Source organism: Crocodylus siamensis, chromosome 1 (assembly GCF_052110815.1).
Source record: "Crocodylus siamensis isolate JL-2025a chromosome 1, ASM5211081v1, whole genome shotgun sequence".
In the NCBI taxonomy this organism is placed as follows: domain Eukaryota; kingdom Metazoa; phylum Chordata; order Crocodylia; family Crocodylidae; genus Crocodylus; species Crocodylus siamensis.
The window spans coordinates 125,054,542-125,070,991 of record NC_143395.1 but is presented as its reverse complement, the minus strand read 5'-3'; the positions used below and the strand labels follow the sequence as shown (position 1 = coordinate 125,070,991).

Here is a 16,450-nt window from a genome sequence, read left to right as displayed (position 1 = left end):
AAAAACTATATCCTTTAATTGGTTTTTGAATTTCCTGCAGTTTAATTCCAGAACCTATGGTTCTGAGACAGAGAAAAGAAGCACGTGATCTTTTTTTCCTCTAAACTGTTCATCTGTCTTGTATGCTTTCATCCTTTCCCCACTTACTCACCTTGTTTCCAAGTCCCAAATTCTCTAATAACTTCTCCCCATATCCATCATTCCAGGCCACTGATCATACTTATTGCCCTTTTCTAGAGACCCCCTTTTTCTACAGTCCCATTTGAGACAAGGTGACTAGACCTGCACAGAGTACACTCAGGACTGCACATGTGGTACAGAAATAGGGACCTACTTAAATCATGGTGAAACAAGGTTTTCTGCAGCCTGCTAAAGGCATGCAGAGCCAGTTTCTCAGGCATTTCACGGCAGCCTCCATCCCTCGTGATGATTGGTAAAGAGGCTTGGGTGGGGAGGAGCGACAAGAGGGCAGCTGCCATCTGGATAGTTGGTTGTCCTTCATGCCACCCTGCCCCTGAGTGCTAACTGGCAGACAAGCCCTAGCAGGGGGAGGAGGGAAAAGGTGGCAGTCGCCATCTTACCTGATGCCCTTCATGCCGCTCCACCAGCCAGCACCAAAACTACTGGCTTTCATCGGGGGAGGCAGCATTTTATTTTTATTGGGGGCTTTTTGTGGATTTTACAGACAACTCCAGATTTCACAGTTTCCATGAAATCCGTAAAACCACAAATTAAGTACGTGCCTATCTATAAAACAGGATACTATTCAATAAACTATTCACTCTCGCCTTCCTTCTGCATCCTTAACTTTTAGACTGTAGATGCATATTTAGCACGTTTCTGCTGATCTAGTGATGTCCAAGACATTTTTTGAATGACAGAGTTAATTCTGAAGCCTGCAAGGTATATGAATGGTATAATTTTTCCTGGTAATGTGTATTATTTTGCTTTTATTGATGAATGTTATTTGCCATTGTGCAGCCCCTTCACTTAGCTGTTCAGGTTCAAGTGTCCTCAGACTTCTCTGACCCAACTTACCTAGTACATTTACTCAAATCTAAGACAAGGTTTTTATCCCCCCTATCAGAGTGGGGGGAAGCCCCTCATCTTAGATTCACATTCAAGGGCAGGGGTGGGGCTGCTGCAGCTCTGACTCTGGCCCCGAGCTGAGGTTGGGGCCAGAGTCAGACTCACAGCAGTCTCATACCCTCCCTTCCAACCCTGCTTGCCCTCTGCAGTTTCTGCCCCCCCCCCCCCCAATGTCAAGCACAGCTCACTCAGGCTTACTCTGGATTTTCTCCCAGGTATGGAGCACATGAATACCCTATGCAGCCAATCAACTGCTGCATGGCTGGCAGGAGCTTCACTTCCACGTGCTGTGTTCTGGGAGGGAACAGAGCCCGTGCAGCATCTGACAGTAAGGTGGGGAGAAGGGAAAGAGGAAGAGGCTGGGGAGTGGGGAGAGGGCTGTGGGGAGCTGGGGAGGTAGGAGAGGGCAGGAAGACTGCAGGGGGAAGAAGTGGGGGCACAGAGGGCAAGGGAGCCACCTGATCCCTCCAGCCACTGTTTTCTTTGCTGTAGCAGTAAGGGTGAGGGGAATTAAGACAATCCTCTGATAATTAGATTATATACCTGGAATATTATAACAAATTTAAAAATCTTCCATGTACAGAATCTAATTATAGGGAGGGTCATCTTAAATTCACGGCTGACTTAGATTTGAGTAAATATGGTAAATAGCTTTGGAACATCCGCAAATTTTCCTACTTCACTGCTCACCCAATGTGCCAGATCATTAATAAATGTATATGCGATATATCACAGAGCACAGGCCCCCACTGCTTTGTCATTAAAATAAACCATTTAAAAGTACCCTTTACCTTCTGTGCCCTAGCCAGTTTTTGATCTATGGCAGTGTTTTCCTTGCATCCCTTTGCTACTTTGCTTCTTTAGTAACTTCCTATGCCACATCTTTTTGTAGGGTTTTTAAAGGTCTAAAGAAATTACATCAGTTCTCCTTTATCTGTTACTTTATTTGACACACACAAAGAATTCTGAGGAATGAATCCCTGTAAGAATCATGTCGGTTAGACCCTGTCCAAATGTGATTTCCAGTTGTTATGTGATTCATATTTTAATTTTCATTTCAACCAACTACTGGCTTATCATTGGTTCCTACATAGTCTTTTTTGTACCTATATTAGGGAACAAGACTTGTTATTCTCCGATCCTCTACCACAGGGCCGTCCACCTTCAGACCTGTTGGGAGCCACCTGGGCTGTGCCATCCCATCTCACCACAAAGGCTGAAGCAGGAAGCAGAAGCTGGAGAAGGGAAAGGGAGTGTTAGGGACTTTGCCCATGTGTCAGGTGTGGGCAGTTGCAAACAGGCACCTGACACATAGGCAAAGTACAGGGACAGAGTCCTAGGTAGCCAGAGGTCAGGAGTTGCTAGCAGTCAGAACTGGAATCAGGAGCCACAGCCAGAGTCAAGATATGCCAGAATCCAGCGCCAAAGGCCTTGTCAGGATTTGCCCAGGGTAAAAAACCAGAATCAGGAGGCAAAGCCAGACTCAGCATTTGCCAGAATCAGGAGCCAAAGCCAGAACTAGGAACCAAGCCACAGTCAGAATATGCCAGGAATCAAAACCAGAAACAAGGCCTGCAGCCAGAGTCAGGATGTGCCAAAAGTCAGGACCAGAGCCAGGAGTCAAAACCAAAGATTTACTAAGAGAAAGAAAGGAAGCATACAGAGGGCAGGAGCAACTACCTCAGTCTCTGCCTAAGCAGAGTACTGCAGGCTGGTTCTGGTCTTTATAGGCTGGAGAAAGTGGGACCTGATGTCTGTGGCATCAGGGGACTGGTCCCTCTGCTTGCCCCACTAGGACCATCTGGACCCAGGGCACTGATGCCAGCTTGCTGCAGGTGGCATCTGTTCCCTTACAGCCTCCTAGGATAGATTGCCCTGATTGGGACTGTCTGTGCCCAGAGCTCTGATCTGGCCTCATTAGAGGGAGGCTGGAGACCCCAAAGACAGATGGTAACAGCAGGAGTGACAGGGATAGCAGAGCCTGGATGGGAGCCCTCAGGCTATGAGTTAACCACTCATGGACCATATACAGCTCATGGGCCACCCATTCTAGAACACAAACTATTTCTTTGTTTTTAAGCAAAAAATGGTATATGGTTTTGCTAGCAGCCCAGCTAATCCAGACTTAAATTTTTAAAAGAAAAATTGGGTTGTACTGTCTTGGCATGGGGCCTGATTATATTTTGAATTTCTTCTAGCACCCACTCCGTTCATTACCTGTGAGCTATCACAGAAGAAGTACTTCCAATACCAGACAAGAGCAGGTCAAAGACAGAAATCCCACCAGCATTCTCACTCAGTAAGAATGATTTGAAGTACTCAGCTGGCTTCTCAGCAAAGTTTTATTGTCCTTAATTAGAACCTCAGTGCAGTGTGACGCAGCAGAATTACTGGCACTCTTGCAATCTTCCTGATCCTGATTCATTTAAAGAATGTATTGCTGTTTGTTTCCACACCTTTGGCAATTTGTTCTCTGAGTTCCATTTTAGCCCTTATAAAATCTTATTTTTGCTTCTTGCTATTTATGCTTACATTTACTGGCTTCCAAATTTTCAGTGATTCCCATTGGTTTTTCACAGCCCATCAAACCTTGCCATTTAGACCCTGATTTACTCCTTGCAATCCCCATTCCCTTTGTCTCAGCAGATGTGCTGTTTTTCTAGGTAGTAACCACACCACCTTGAAGGCTTTTATTTTTTTTACTTTGAACTTTAAGGCATTTTGATTCACCTTCTGATCTGTTTTTTTTTAATTTTGCTTTCTAAAGTTTAAAGTTGCCTTTTTGGTACCTTTTGGCCTCCTTTGCTTTGGCATTGCTGAACTTCAACAAAAAGAAGAAAAAAATAGTTCATCCCAGAACCACACTTCAAAAATGGCATTCTGCAGAAAGAGCCATTACCACCCAACTGGATACACATTGTCAGAGGTGCAGTGCACAGTTCAAGAAAGCTGAATAAGACACTGTCTGCTTTGACATGTGGCCAGACATCAGTATTTATGCCAGGAACCAACATTGCAATCTTTGCCATAACGCCGTCAAATTAATAAAGATAAATCCATGTTTGTGACCTATGATTAAATGAACTATAAACTGCTTAAAATAGAAAATAAACCTTCAAAGCATTTACTTACATGCTATATTTAATAACAGGGAAGGAATATGGAAAATTATTACCTCAAAGCATTTTCATTCTCTATTATTAGTTTAATTTTAAAAACGTGAATATTGTGAAAGGTTTTGGTTAGGGCATTTTATGGTCCACTTAGTCACAGAACTGGCATTTCATATTCCTTGTATTCTTCTAATTTACAGATACTATGCTTGCAAAGTGTGAACAACACAGCTGTAACAGTAGCACGCTCAGTCCCCTGATGTTGAGAAACAACTTCAGTATTTTTTAAACACACTCAAAGCAGCATTATTTTATTTCCATTTCTCACCTAAACATGCAGAGGGAGAGAGAGGATACAGAGAGAAGCAGACAGCTGCTCTGCTGCAGAGTGCTTTTTATTCCCATTAAAAATTCAGCTGCCGTAATATGATGTCCTGAACTTTAAAGATGATATAAAAAGAAAAATGCACATAATTCACACAAAAAAATCTTTAAAAAACTGAATTCAGTTTTCTTCAACTGCCTTTCAGCCTTGAAAACCTGATTGCAAGTCTTCAATTTCCTTGAGAAATGGGCAGGAAGCACTGGCCAGCACACACATGATTTATCATGCTGCTCGCTCCCACATACACTGACTGAGCAAAGGATTCTCATTCCAGACCATCAGCATGTAATACTTTATAGACGGCATACTTTCAGGCTTGCTCTCTCATGAAGTCCTCAGGGTAATAACTATTACAATGCCTTCTGGTGAGAAGACAAAGCAAATGCACTGGAGATTTGGGGGACAATACTGCTTTTAAAACAAAAGTGAAATTCTAAAACCTGGGAACTGCAATAACACTTGCTTTGATCTTTATAGACTTCTCTGTGAAGCCAAAAATACAGATCGTCTCAGCTTCCAGGTCCAAAACTTCACACCTGCTCTGGACATGTGAGAATGGAACCGCTTATGCACACAGATAACCTTGTATGCTGTTTGAAAGCAATTGGGCAAATTCTAGGAAGTCTAATTCTTTTACATATTGATCATTATACCTGGGTAAGTATTAACTTTATCATTACATAAAGAACATATGCATCTCTTTCTCTTCCTTGATTTTCAAGACACACTTCAGTACATCATTGCATATTAATTAGATAAGCACAGAAAAAGAAAGGCTGTTCTCTGCAAACACTTGTTTCACAGACTGACTCTTGACTGACACTGTACATCAGTTTGCATTATCCAAAAACAATTGTTACAAGACCATTCTCCACCCCCCAGCTGCTTTGTTATGCTTAAAACCACAGTGAATACCTAAAAAAGAATAGTTTGAAGATTTGGGGCTGATAATCATCTGCCTGGATAAACATTAGGGAATGGAGATGGGATTGGGAATCACTAAATTTACAAATCTGAAATATGAGGGAAAGTTTCTGAAAGCAGTGTGGCTTTCTCCTCTTTCACTCAGTTCTCCAACCCTTTTTCATTCATTAGAAGAGGGGTTAGGGAGTGCACACATGCTGATGAGAACATATTTGCGTCACATACATCAGAATATTAGTAGTGTCAAATAAAGTGCATGTTTTTCTGCTAATTGTTTGATGGGTTTGCACCATCAATTCTACCGGTAACTGCTCAGTCAGATAGAGGAAGCCACTAACACTCAATCTCCTCATATATGGTTGGCAATTACCTGTACTATCCCCAAGCCAAGACTTCTTTGGCAATTTCCTGAAAGAGACCATAAGTGCTCTCCACTTCCCTTAGAGGGGCTGCCAACATACTGTCCCTCACAAGACAGAATACTCAGATGACAATTTGGAGCATTTTGTTTTTTTATTGGCTTAGATTCATAGATTCATAGATTGTTAGGGGCTGGAAGGGACCTTGCAGATCATCAGTTCCAGCCCTCCACTTCTGGAAGCAGGAAGACAACTGGGGTCAAGTGACCCCAGCGAGGTGACTGTCCAGTCTTCTCTTGAAAATCTCCAGGGTAAGTGACTGCACCACCTCTGGAGGGAGTTTATTCCACAGTCTGAACACCCTGACTGTAAAGGAGTTTTTCCTGGTATTGCTTACTTTAATTGGCATTCTGGAGCAGGGGAATGAACTAGCAGGCAAGGTCTATTCTGTTTCAGGTCAATTTAGAGGTCCACAGCCTAGCCTGTGCGTCCAGGCAGCATGGAAGCGGAAGATCGAGGCCTCAATGACTGCACAACCTCCCCAGATCTTGCGTCTAGGCACAGAGCCTTGTGTGTTGCCACCTTCTCTATCCAAACTGAGCTGGACAGGGAGCACGCAGAAAGGGGATGGTCAAGTGGAACTGAGCATGGAGATAAGATTGAGTAATAATGGACCACCAACAGATGACTCTTTCCCATTCACCAGGAGCAGGGAGGAAATCCCTCCTCAACCATGATGCCTCCACAACCACTCCTAAAATAGCATAAAGCAAACAAGGACTCACCTTGTGGATGAACACTAGCTAGGCTCAATTTTAACCCAGGAAAAAGGAAATGGTCTCTCACACCATGGTATTAGTCCTTCCCTGCACTACCCTGAGGATAGCATAGCCACAGCCATGTGCTATCCCTGTTATAAAAGGCATTTCCAACTAGAGTCAAGATCACAAGCAGCCTCTGCGTGAGGCACACAACAGACTGGGGAAGGGACAGGCAGAACAGCAGCAAATAGAGTGGGGAGAGGAAAAGAGAGCAGCAGACTGGACACAGAGAACAGGGCAACAGCACTCATCATCCCAATAGGTTATTCCAGAAGGCATAACCCACTCAGAAACCCAGATAAGCAGGAATCTGGGTTTTTCGTTTGCTGTGGAAATACACAGATTTTTCTCCTTTAAAGGAGAAAAACACAGGAAGCTATGGGTTTCCCCTTGCAGGCTAGCAGAATTCCAGCCTGCTAGGGGCTGAGGGGAGCAGAAGGAGGGTGATCACAGGCAGAGGGCCACAGGCATGTGTGTGCACACATACGCATGTGGCAGCCAGGCAGCAGGGTGGAAAGCAGGTCTTGTAGCTCCCAGAAGGTAAGTCTATGGGGGGTGAGGGGGCGTAAGTGAGGCATGGAGAGGCAGGGAGGCATAGGCAATGTGTTGGGGGACATGTGTCCCCCCCTCCAGATTTCTGCACCCACAGTGGACACAGGGCTGCAGCCTGACTGGATCAGCATAGACAAAAGCCACCTCTGTGGCCCAGTGGGAAGAACCTGGTGCAGGAGGGTGGAGCAGGGCAATGAGACTCATTGCCACCACCGCTGGGACCCCCAATGGCAGCTGCATCACCAACAGTGCAAAGAGTAACAGGCCAGGTGTAGGGCCACACTGCTGTCACCAGTTAGTCACATGCTGAGCCATGACTCCACTCTCAAATTACTTTTATATTGTAAATATATCATTAAAACATTGTGTTCAACTACTCTGTGTGTGTGCGCGTACGTGTGTCTATGAATATGTACGTGTGTGTATATATATGTGTGTGTGTATATATATATATATATATAGAGAGAGAGAGACAGACAGACAGACAGACAGACAGACAGAAACAGAGAGGTATTTCATTTCAATCACAGAAAAACACAGGTTTGGGGTTTTTTAATACGGGAATTTGGAATTTTTAAACAAAACACAAGGATTGCAGCTGATGAATTTATCTGTGTCAGTGGCTACCAAAAACTAAAATCCTCCCACCAGAAGACTACGAAACACTTTATGTATGTATGTATTTTATTCAATTTATATGCCACCCTTCTTCCTCTCATACTAAATCTCCTGGTTTGCTATAGGCCAGTGTTTCCCAACTTTTTCCAGCTCAAGACACACTTACAGTAACAAAAATTTTCCGTGGCAGAACTGTTAAGGCAGTCCCCAGCTTCATACCTAGCTCATTGCCAGGCAAAATTCTGTGGCACACCTGTTCATTTCTGATGGCACACTGGTTGGGAAACACTGCTATAGGCAACTTTTCATCCCAAGGTTCAGCCCTCTATCTCATGCTATTCAACACTGATAAAAAAACATAGCAGAAGCTAATGAGACAACATGAACCATTACAGCAGCAGTGTACAGACAAAGAGCATGCCTCTCTACTTCTCCTTTCAGACTAAAAGGACTGCACCATCTCATCAGCCAGACTTTTCAACACATAGCTGCTATCAGATGAATAAAGAACAGTTGGAGAAAAGCAAGACAAGACAGAGATAATATAGGGGGAAAGAGGAAAACACTTACAAACATCACCTTATTGCTCTCTTCGATACAGTGGCTACTCACTGAATATTAAGGATGTAACTATCATTTTAAAAAGTACCCATTTTAACCTCCTCTAATTATATTACATAAACGGTTAAATGATCCTGTGGCAGAGGGGCAGGGCAGTGCAGAGACCCGGGGCTAAGTGTGATATGTGGGATTGTGGTGAATTCTGCCACCAGCTGGGATTTAAACCCGTGGCCAGAGCAGGTTCCACATGGTCAGTGTGCAGGAGTGAGCAGGCAATGGCACCAGCAGCACAGGGCAGTGGGATCCCTGCCTCAGTGCTACCTGCTTTCGGGGACGTGGCTGTAGCAGGGGCTGCCTGGGAGGAGGCACGCATCCAGGCTGTAACATCACAAGACAGTTGCAGCAGGGACATAATTAACTGTTACCTTGGGGCAGGGAGCCAGACCAAGTTGCCCAGAGGAGTCAGCAGGACTTAAATAGGAGAGATTGCAGCAGTGGGATTGCCATAGGGTGGCACAGGAGTGGACTGTATGCAGCCATGCATCACCGTCATCCCTGCCCCATGACATCCACAGGGACTTGCACCTACCGGGACAGCTGTGCTGCACCATGCTGCACCCAGGCAGTGCCTCCAGCCCATGGGCACCTGGAGCCCCAGGCAGTGCCTCCCTCCAACCTGCCTGCCCACCCCCTGGGTTCCCACAGGTGCTGCTCAGCAAGGACCCACAGCAGCCCTCCCAACCCAGGGGCATGGGCAGATGGATGTGCCATGAAGGACTGTACCCGAGGCATCCACTGTGGGCTAAGCACCCTCTTCTAAGAGCTACCATACCAGGTAAATCCCTCAACTGAGTGGGAGGAGCGTGGTGTTGGCCCAGCTGCTGGCTAAATCCAGACAGGGAAGGGAGCAGGTGCAGCATGGCTGTCCCAACAGGCGGAAGCCCCTGTGTGTCATGAGGGGGAGCGCCTGGATCTGTGCAGCCCACCCCTGTGGCACCTGATGGCATCTCCACTGCTGTATTCCCTATTTAAGCCCCACTAGCTCCACCGTGCAATTTTGCCTGGCTTGGCTCCCCAGGTAGCCACTAGTTACCTCCCTACCATAGCAGCTACCTGATGCCGCAGCCCAGATCTGTACCACCTCCTGCTCCCCCAACAATAGGCAGCATGGAGCCTGGTGGTAAATTATATAAATATAATTATAATTATAATTATTGTTTAACCTTTTACATCCCTACAGAATACAGCATCTTGTCCAAGTCTCTGTCCCAGCAGACATTTTCTAACAGAAAGGCCAAATAGAGCTTCAGGGACACCTACAGGCATGGAGGAACCATGGACAGTCTCGAAAGAAAGAATTTGGCTTTTATCCTGCAGAAAGTCACCTGAGGATAGAGATGGGGCCTCTGGAATTATTTGTTCTACAGCTGATCTGAAAACAGTATTGCTAACTGAGTGATTTCACAGTGCCTGGGATAGAAAGTGTCTTGATGCACTATAAAAGCTCCTCATGGATGGGAGTAAAGCTCTTCAACTTTTTACTGTCCTCTTGTATATGGAAATTGTGTCTTCATCAGAAGAGCACCTACTTGATATAAAGAACGAAAGAAAAAAACTAAAAGGAGAGACCTGAGAATATTAAAGAAAACTATTTAGAAGACCCTAGAAAGCAATGGGAAACACAACATGTCCAAGATAAATTAATAAGGCTGCTTAAAATAACAGTGGAAAGAGAAAGACAGGATAAGCAGCTTTCACTTAAAACCAGCATCACTTCCACTCATAAAAGCACTGTCTGTTACATGGTGTCATAAAAACCAAGTCTTTGAGCAAAAAACAAAACCAAAGCTTTACTGGTTTCCAACATTTCTCTATACATGTATGAAGAATATTATGGCTCCCCCCAAACATTTAAACATTCTAACAACATATAAAACGTCACATATTTTGTCTAGAAAAGACTGCAATAGAATAATATAAATTCATATAATTCCTAGTATAAGCAATCAGGGGTCACTTGTCATTAAATTGAATCAAGAAGCTTGCCATGAAAGCTAGAAATGTCCCCCCCCAAAAAACTAGGGCTTTAAACTAGGCTCGTCGGGGGAGGGGGAAGATGAGGGCGGAGGAGACGATGAGATACCAGGCCCAGCAACAGCCAGCGAGCCCAGACCAATGGTCAAAACGGAGAAACAGGTAAGCGTTGGGGGACGGGGCATTGCTGAGACTAGGGGGTCAGTGGGCACAACCGCTGAAGGCCTCAAATGCCTCTACACGAATGCTCGAAGTATGGGGAAGAAGCAGGAGGAACTCGCCCTCCTCCTAGCTGTCACCAGCCCTGACATAGTAGGGATCACAGAAACGTGGTGGGACTCATCGCATGACTGGGCGGTGAGTGTCAAGGGCTATAGGCTATACAGGAAGGACAGGATAGGAAGGAAAGGTGGAGGAGTAGCACTCTACATCAAGGAGGAATATACTTCCTCGTTAATTAGCATGGGGGTAGAGGGGGGGCACTCTGAGGTGCTCTGGGTTAGAGTAAAAGGCAGTCCAGGGGAGAGAGACTTAACGGTGGGAGTCTACTATAGACCTCCCAACCAGGGAGAAGAGCTCGACCTGGAATTCTTAGGTCAGCTTACAGAGGCAGTGAGGGCTAAGGATGTGGTCATCATGGGGGACCTGAACTTCCCAGACATCTGCTGGGAGGAGCAGTCAGCCAAGTCTGATCGCTCACGTCGGTTCTTAGCCAGACTGCAGGACCTCCATCTAACCCAGGAGGTGCACAGTCCCACCAGGGGAGACGCCTTGTTGGACCTAGTGCTGGCCACGGGTGATGACCTGGTGAGGGGGCTGCGGGTGATGGGCCACCTGGGAGACAGTGATCATCGCTTGCTGGAATTCACCATCCAGCGTAAGGTGGCAAAGGGCTGCAGCAAGGCAACAGCCCTAGACTTTAGGAGGGCTGACTTCAACAAGCTAAGGAGGATAGTTGGGGAAGCGCTGAGGACCCAGAGGGGAAGGGAATCAGATGTCGAAGGTGAGTGGTTGCTCCTTAAGGAGACGATCCTCCATGCCCAAAGGGAGGTAATCCCAACAAGGGTCAAAGGGAGCAGGAGGGCACATAAACCCCCATGGCTCACTAAGAGCATCCGGGAATGTCTCCTTGCTAAAAGGGAGGCATATACCCAATGGAGAGATGGGGTCATCGCCAAGAAGGACTATGTTATAGTCGCCCGAGGATGTAGGGGGGCAGTCAGGAGGGCCAAGGCAGAGTTGGAGATAGGACTAGCTTCCCGGATTAAGGACAATAAGAAGTCCTTCTTCAAATACATAGGGGGTAAAAAGAGGGTCCCGGGTAATGTGGGGCCCCTGCAGGACACGATGGGCAACTTAGTCATCACGCCAGATGACAAAGCTAACATATTTAACGATTTCTTTGCCTCTGTCTTCCTAAGTAGGGACCAGTTCAGCCACCTCCCTGCTGGGCCCCCCTCGGGCCCCGAGAGAGACACGCCTGGGCCAAGGGTTAGCGAGGAGTTAGTTAGGGTACTTCTGGAGAAGCTGGACGTGTTCAAGTCCGCTGGTCCGGACGATCTTCACCCTAGGGTTCTACAGGAACTGGCTGAGGTCATTGCGGGACCCCTGGCACGGCTCTATGAGCACTCGTGGTGCTCTGGCGAGGTGCCGGAGGACTGGAAGAGGGCCAATGTGGTCCCTATCTTCAAAAAGGGAAAAAAAGAGGACCCGGGAAATTACAGGCCAGTTAGTCTGACCTCAATCCCGGGTAAGCTCTTTGAAAAAATTATCCTGGCACACATCCAGGAGGGCCTTGCGGGGGAATGCATGCTCAGGGGCAACCAACATGGGTTTATCAGTGGCAGGTCTTGTCAGACCAACCTGGTGGCCTTTTACGATCAGGTCACCAAATCATTAGACGCAGGGGGTGCTGTGGATGTAGTCTTTTTGGACTTCCGGAAGGCTTTCGACACTGTCTCTCACCCTGTCCTCATCAAAAAGCTGGGAGACTGTGGTGTCGATGCCCACATGGTCAAATGGGTCGCCAACTGGTTGGAGGGCCGCACCCAGAGGGTGGTAGTGGATGGGTTCTTCTCGACCTGGAAGGATGTGGGCAGTGGGGTTCCGCAGGGCTCGGTCCTCGGGCCTGCACTGTTCAACATCTTCATCAGTGACTTGGATGAGGGGGTAGAAAGCACCCTGTTCAAGTTTGCTGATGACACTAAGATGTGGGGGGATGTGGGTGCACTAGAAGGGTGCAATAGGCTACAAGCTGACCTTGACAGGTTGCAACGGTGGGCGGATGAGAATAGGATGGGGTTTAACACTGATAAGTGCAAGGTGTTGCACATGGGGAGGAAGAACCGGCACCACACTTACAGGTTGGGGAACTCTCCTCTTGCCAGCACGGAGACGGAAAAGGATCTTGGAGTCGTCATTGACTCCACGATGAACATGGGCCGGCAGTGTGGGGAGGCAGTCAAGAAGGCCAATCGTACCCTATCATGCATCCACAGATGCATCTCGAGCAGGTCCAGGGAGGTGATCCTCCCCCTCTATGCGGCACTGGTCAGGCCGCAGCTGGAGTACTGCGTCCAGTTCTGGGCGCCACACTTCAAGAGGGACGTGGACGATATGGAAAGAGTTCAGAGGAGGGCCACTCGTATGATCAGGGGTCAGCAGGGCAGGCCTTATGAGGATAGGCTACGGGACCTGAACCTGTTTAGCCTCCACAAGAGAAGGCTAAGGGGGGACCTTGTGGCCTGCTACAAACTGGTCAGGGGGGATCAGCAGGTATTGGGGGAGTCCCTGTTCCCCCGTGCGCTGCCAGGAGTGACCAGGAATAACAGTCACAAACTGGCGGAGGGTAAGTTTAGATTAGATATTAGGAGGCGCTACTTCACAGTCAGGGTGGCTAGGGCCTGGAACCAGCTTCCAGGGGAAGTGGTGCAGGCTCCTAGCCTGGGGATTTTTAAAAGGAAGTTAGATGAGCACCTTGCCGGGGTCATCTGACCCCGGTGCTCTTTCCTGCTAAGGCAGGGGGTCGGACTAGATGATCTACCTAGGTCCCTTCCGACTCTAGCTACTATGAAACTATGAAAACTAAACAAAAAATAGCTCAAAATATTAAGATACCTAATTTAGGTGAGACTTGTTTGTCTCACATAACTTGACGAAGTTAGCAAAATTGGTAACACATCCCTTGTTTCTCCCTGAGGCTTCCCTCCTGTGAATCCTTTTTAAACCTTCTGACACCCTGTCAAGTTCTTTCCTGACAAAGAACTTGTCTTGAAAGCCAAATGAAGCCTCCTTTCCCTTTCTGTGTGCTTCTATATTGCTAACAGCTTTCTGCACCACTATGCAGCATACAACACCAGATTCCTCTTATATGTACTTTAACCATGTTCTGTATTCTTTGTGACTCAAATAAATTGCCATGTTAATTAATAACATTTCTTAAATGCAATGGAATGCTTGCAGCCACTTCTCAGCAATTCGTTTATTGTACCCATCAATGGAAAAAAGTCTAACTGCTTCTTCTCAAAGATTACAATGTCTGAACTGCAATTCTGAGTGTTTCTAATCATCGTAAATATGTATGATAAGCAACACTTGAAGGTGGGGTGTATTCAGAATTTTTGATATGGGAAAAACAACTTTGTATATGCAAAGCCACAAAAATATGGATGTTTCTTAGCATTTTAAAAGCTCCTTTATATAAGCCCAAAAAGAACCTTAGTAGGGGGTAGGGAATATTTCAATAAACACAGACCACAATCACTGCTTACACTTTAGCTCATTCTCACATCCTACAATTTTTCATCTCTGCCTTCCCACAATATCTAGAATAATGAAGGCAAATTCCACCATTACTGTCACCATTACATGCTTGTAGCTCTCTTTTATCATTCTGTCAGCTCATTAGAAATTTGTCTTCAAGGTTCATTCTCACAGTTAGATGCTCGTTCATAATTAAACTTGATAAATGCAAACGAACACTATAGTAGTAACAAGTACCTGAACCACCCGACTAATAGTGCAGGGGCTGGAGACGAGTAGGAATAGTAAATAGAAACAAAAACCATCTACCTGGCAAAGTGCACCGCAATACCAGAAGACCTAAGGGGAATCTGGCACAAACAGTGTATGCATGGCACATACTTTCTGCCCACTGAACACCACCTTATTCCCAACCAATTTTCTTCAGCTTGCAACAATGTTACACTTCCCTATTTCCAATTAAATTCAAAACAGGGTCTTTCCTGCTAAGGTAAAAGCAAGTGCAATCTGGGTGCTATCCATGAAGACAAGAGAATCTAAAAGAAATATGAGGGGGAGGAAGAGAAGGGAATTAAAAAAGACAGGGACATGTTGGGTGTGTCTACATGAAACGTTCAATGTGCAGAAGACTAATTCTACTGCACATTAGTGTGGTGGGCAAAGCTCATGCTAATGTACAAATTTAGTCTGATGCACAGTAGCATCACCAAAAAAATGTTAATTTGTGCTAATGCACAGTAGTGTCGATTACGTTGCATTGAGTACCTGTCATTACAGATACTAAACTTAATGCGCTGTAATTTATGGCACATTAATGAATGTGTAGATGTGCTCTGTGAATGGAAAAAGATTTGTCTGACAGATTCCAGCTCACAGGACTTGGCGAGCACCAAGGTATTTTAGAAAGCTGAGACTGGGATTGAGGTCACTTCTGCTGGTAGATTGGTACCATAAGTAATAATTTAAGTGCATTTCTTGTCAATGAGTTTGGAGGAAGGCCCCATTTTGAAAGCTGATGAGGCTTCTCCCATGACAGTTTAGGGGAAGTGTCTGTGTGACTTCAACTGACATTATGGAGGTGTTATGTAGTTTCTACTACAAAAATTGCTGCATCATGAATGTCTCTGGGAAGTATTCATTGCCAGAGCCTCTAACACAGTCTTTGCCAGATTAGAGTCATTAGCATTCAAACACTGCTTATTCAAGGCGAAATAACCTTATGACCAGAGGTCTGCTTACCCTAGGAGATGGCATTCCCTCTTGTGTGAAAGAATGGGAAAGACAGAGTGGAAGCCTACCAGCAACAGGACAAAGAGACAGAGGGGACAGAGGAGGGTTTAAAAAAAGATTCACACAGGGGAAGCCTCAAGGAGAAACAAGTGTTATTAAGAAGGGAAAAAGAGGAAGGCCATTTTAGCTGAACAACAAACCAAGGTCAAGGAAGGTAAGTTCAGCTGAAAAACTCCATGACAGAAACAAACTAGGCACTACAGCAGAAGGGATTCTGCATGCAGGAGCTGAGTGGAGCAGTGAACTATCCTATCTTCCTGAATACAGGGAGAGCCCAAGGGAGGAGGAGCTAAATTGAGGGGTACCACTTTTGAGAAGTGTGCTCCTCCCCACTGCCTTCCATGCAGTAGACATACAGAAACCATATAGCTGCCTTCTATATTTCAGGTGCTGCCTGGCATCACAGGAACTTTAGGAGGAAGAGAGGGCAACACCAGCTGACCCAGGACCAATATTTCAAATCTGTGACCGTATTGGAAAATTGAAGCTCAAGTAACTGAGGGTCTTGTGCAAAGCCTTCATGCAGTCCACGATAAAAGGTTCTGCTTGGTTTAGCAGACTTCCAGTCTCAAGATGTTGACCAGGAGGCAGGGCACCTGTCAAAGGGCAGGGCTATTCTTGTGGCCCTCGACAGCTCACCAAAACTCACCAAAACTCATTAAGCAGCCCTCCAGCCAAAATAACTGCCCACCCCTGCTGTAACTGAACCACAGGTAAACCAAGAAGGTTGTGTGTGGTTGTAAGGATGCACTCGCATACAGTCTGTTTCAGGTCCAAGTTTGCAGGACCACCTGCCCAAACATAGCCTCATAGAAGTTTTCACTGTTCAAGACTGAAGCTCTTTGGGGTAGAGATGGTCTCTAACTTGGCCTAGCACAATGGAGCCATGAACTTGGCTACGGTGTTAGTAATACCAGTAAAAATTAAAGACCATATGCACTA

The 16,450-nt window shown here is 46.0% G+C and overlaps 1 protein-coding gene across 2 annotated transcripts in view; it reads right to left on the bottom strand.

The window, feature by feature from the left end:
• TULP4 (TUB like protein 4) overlaps positions 1-16,450 on the bottom strand; it is a 291,590-nt gene that overhangs the window by 66,196 nt on the left and 208,944 nt on the right. The window lies entirely within an intron of this gene.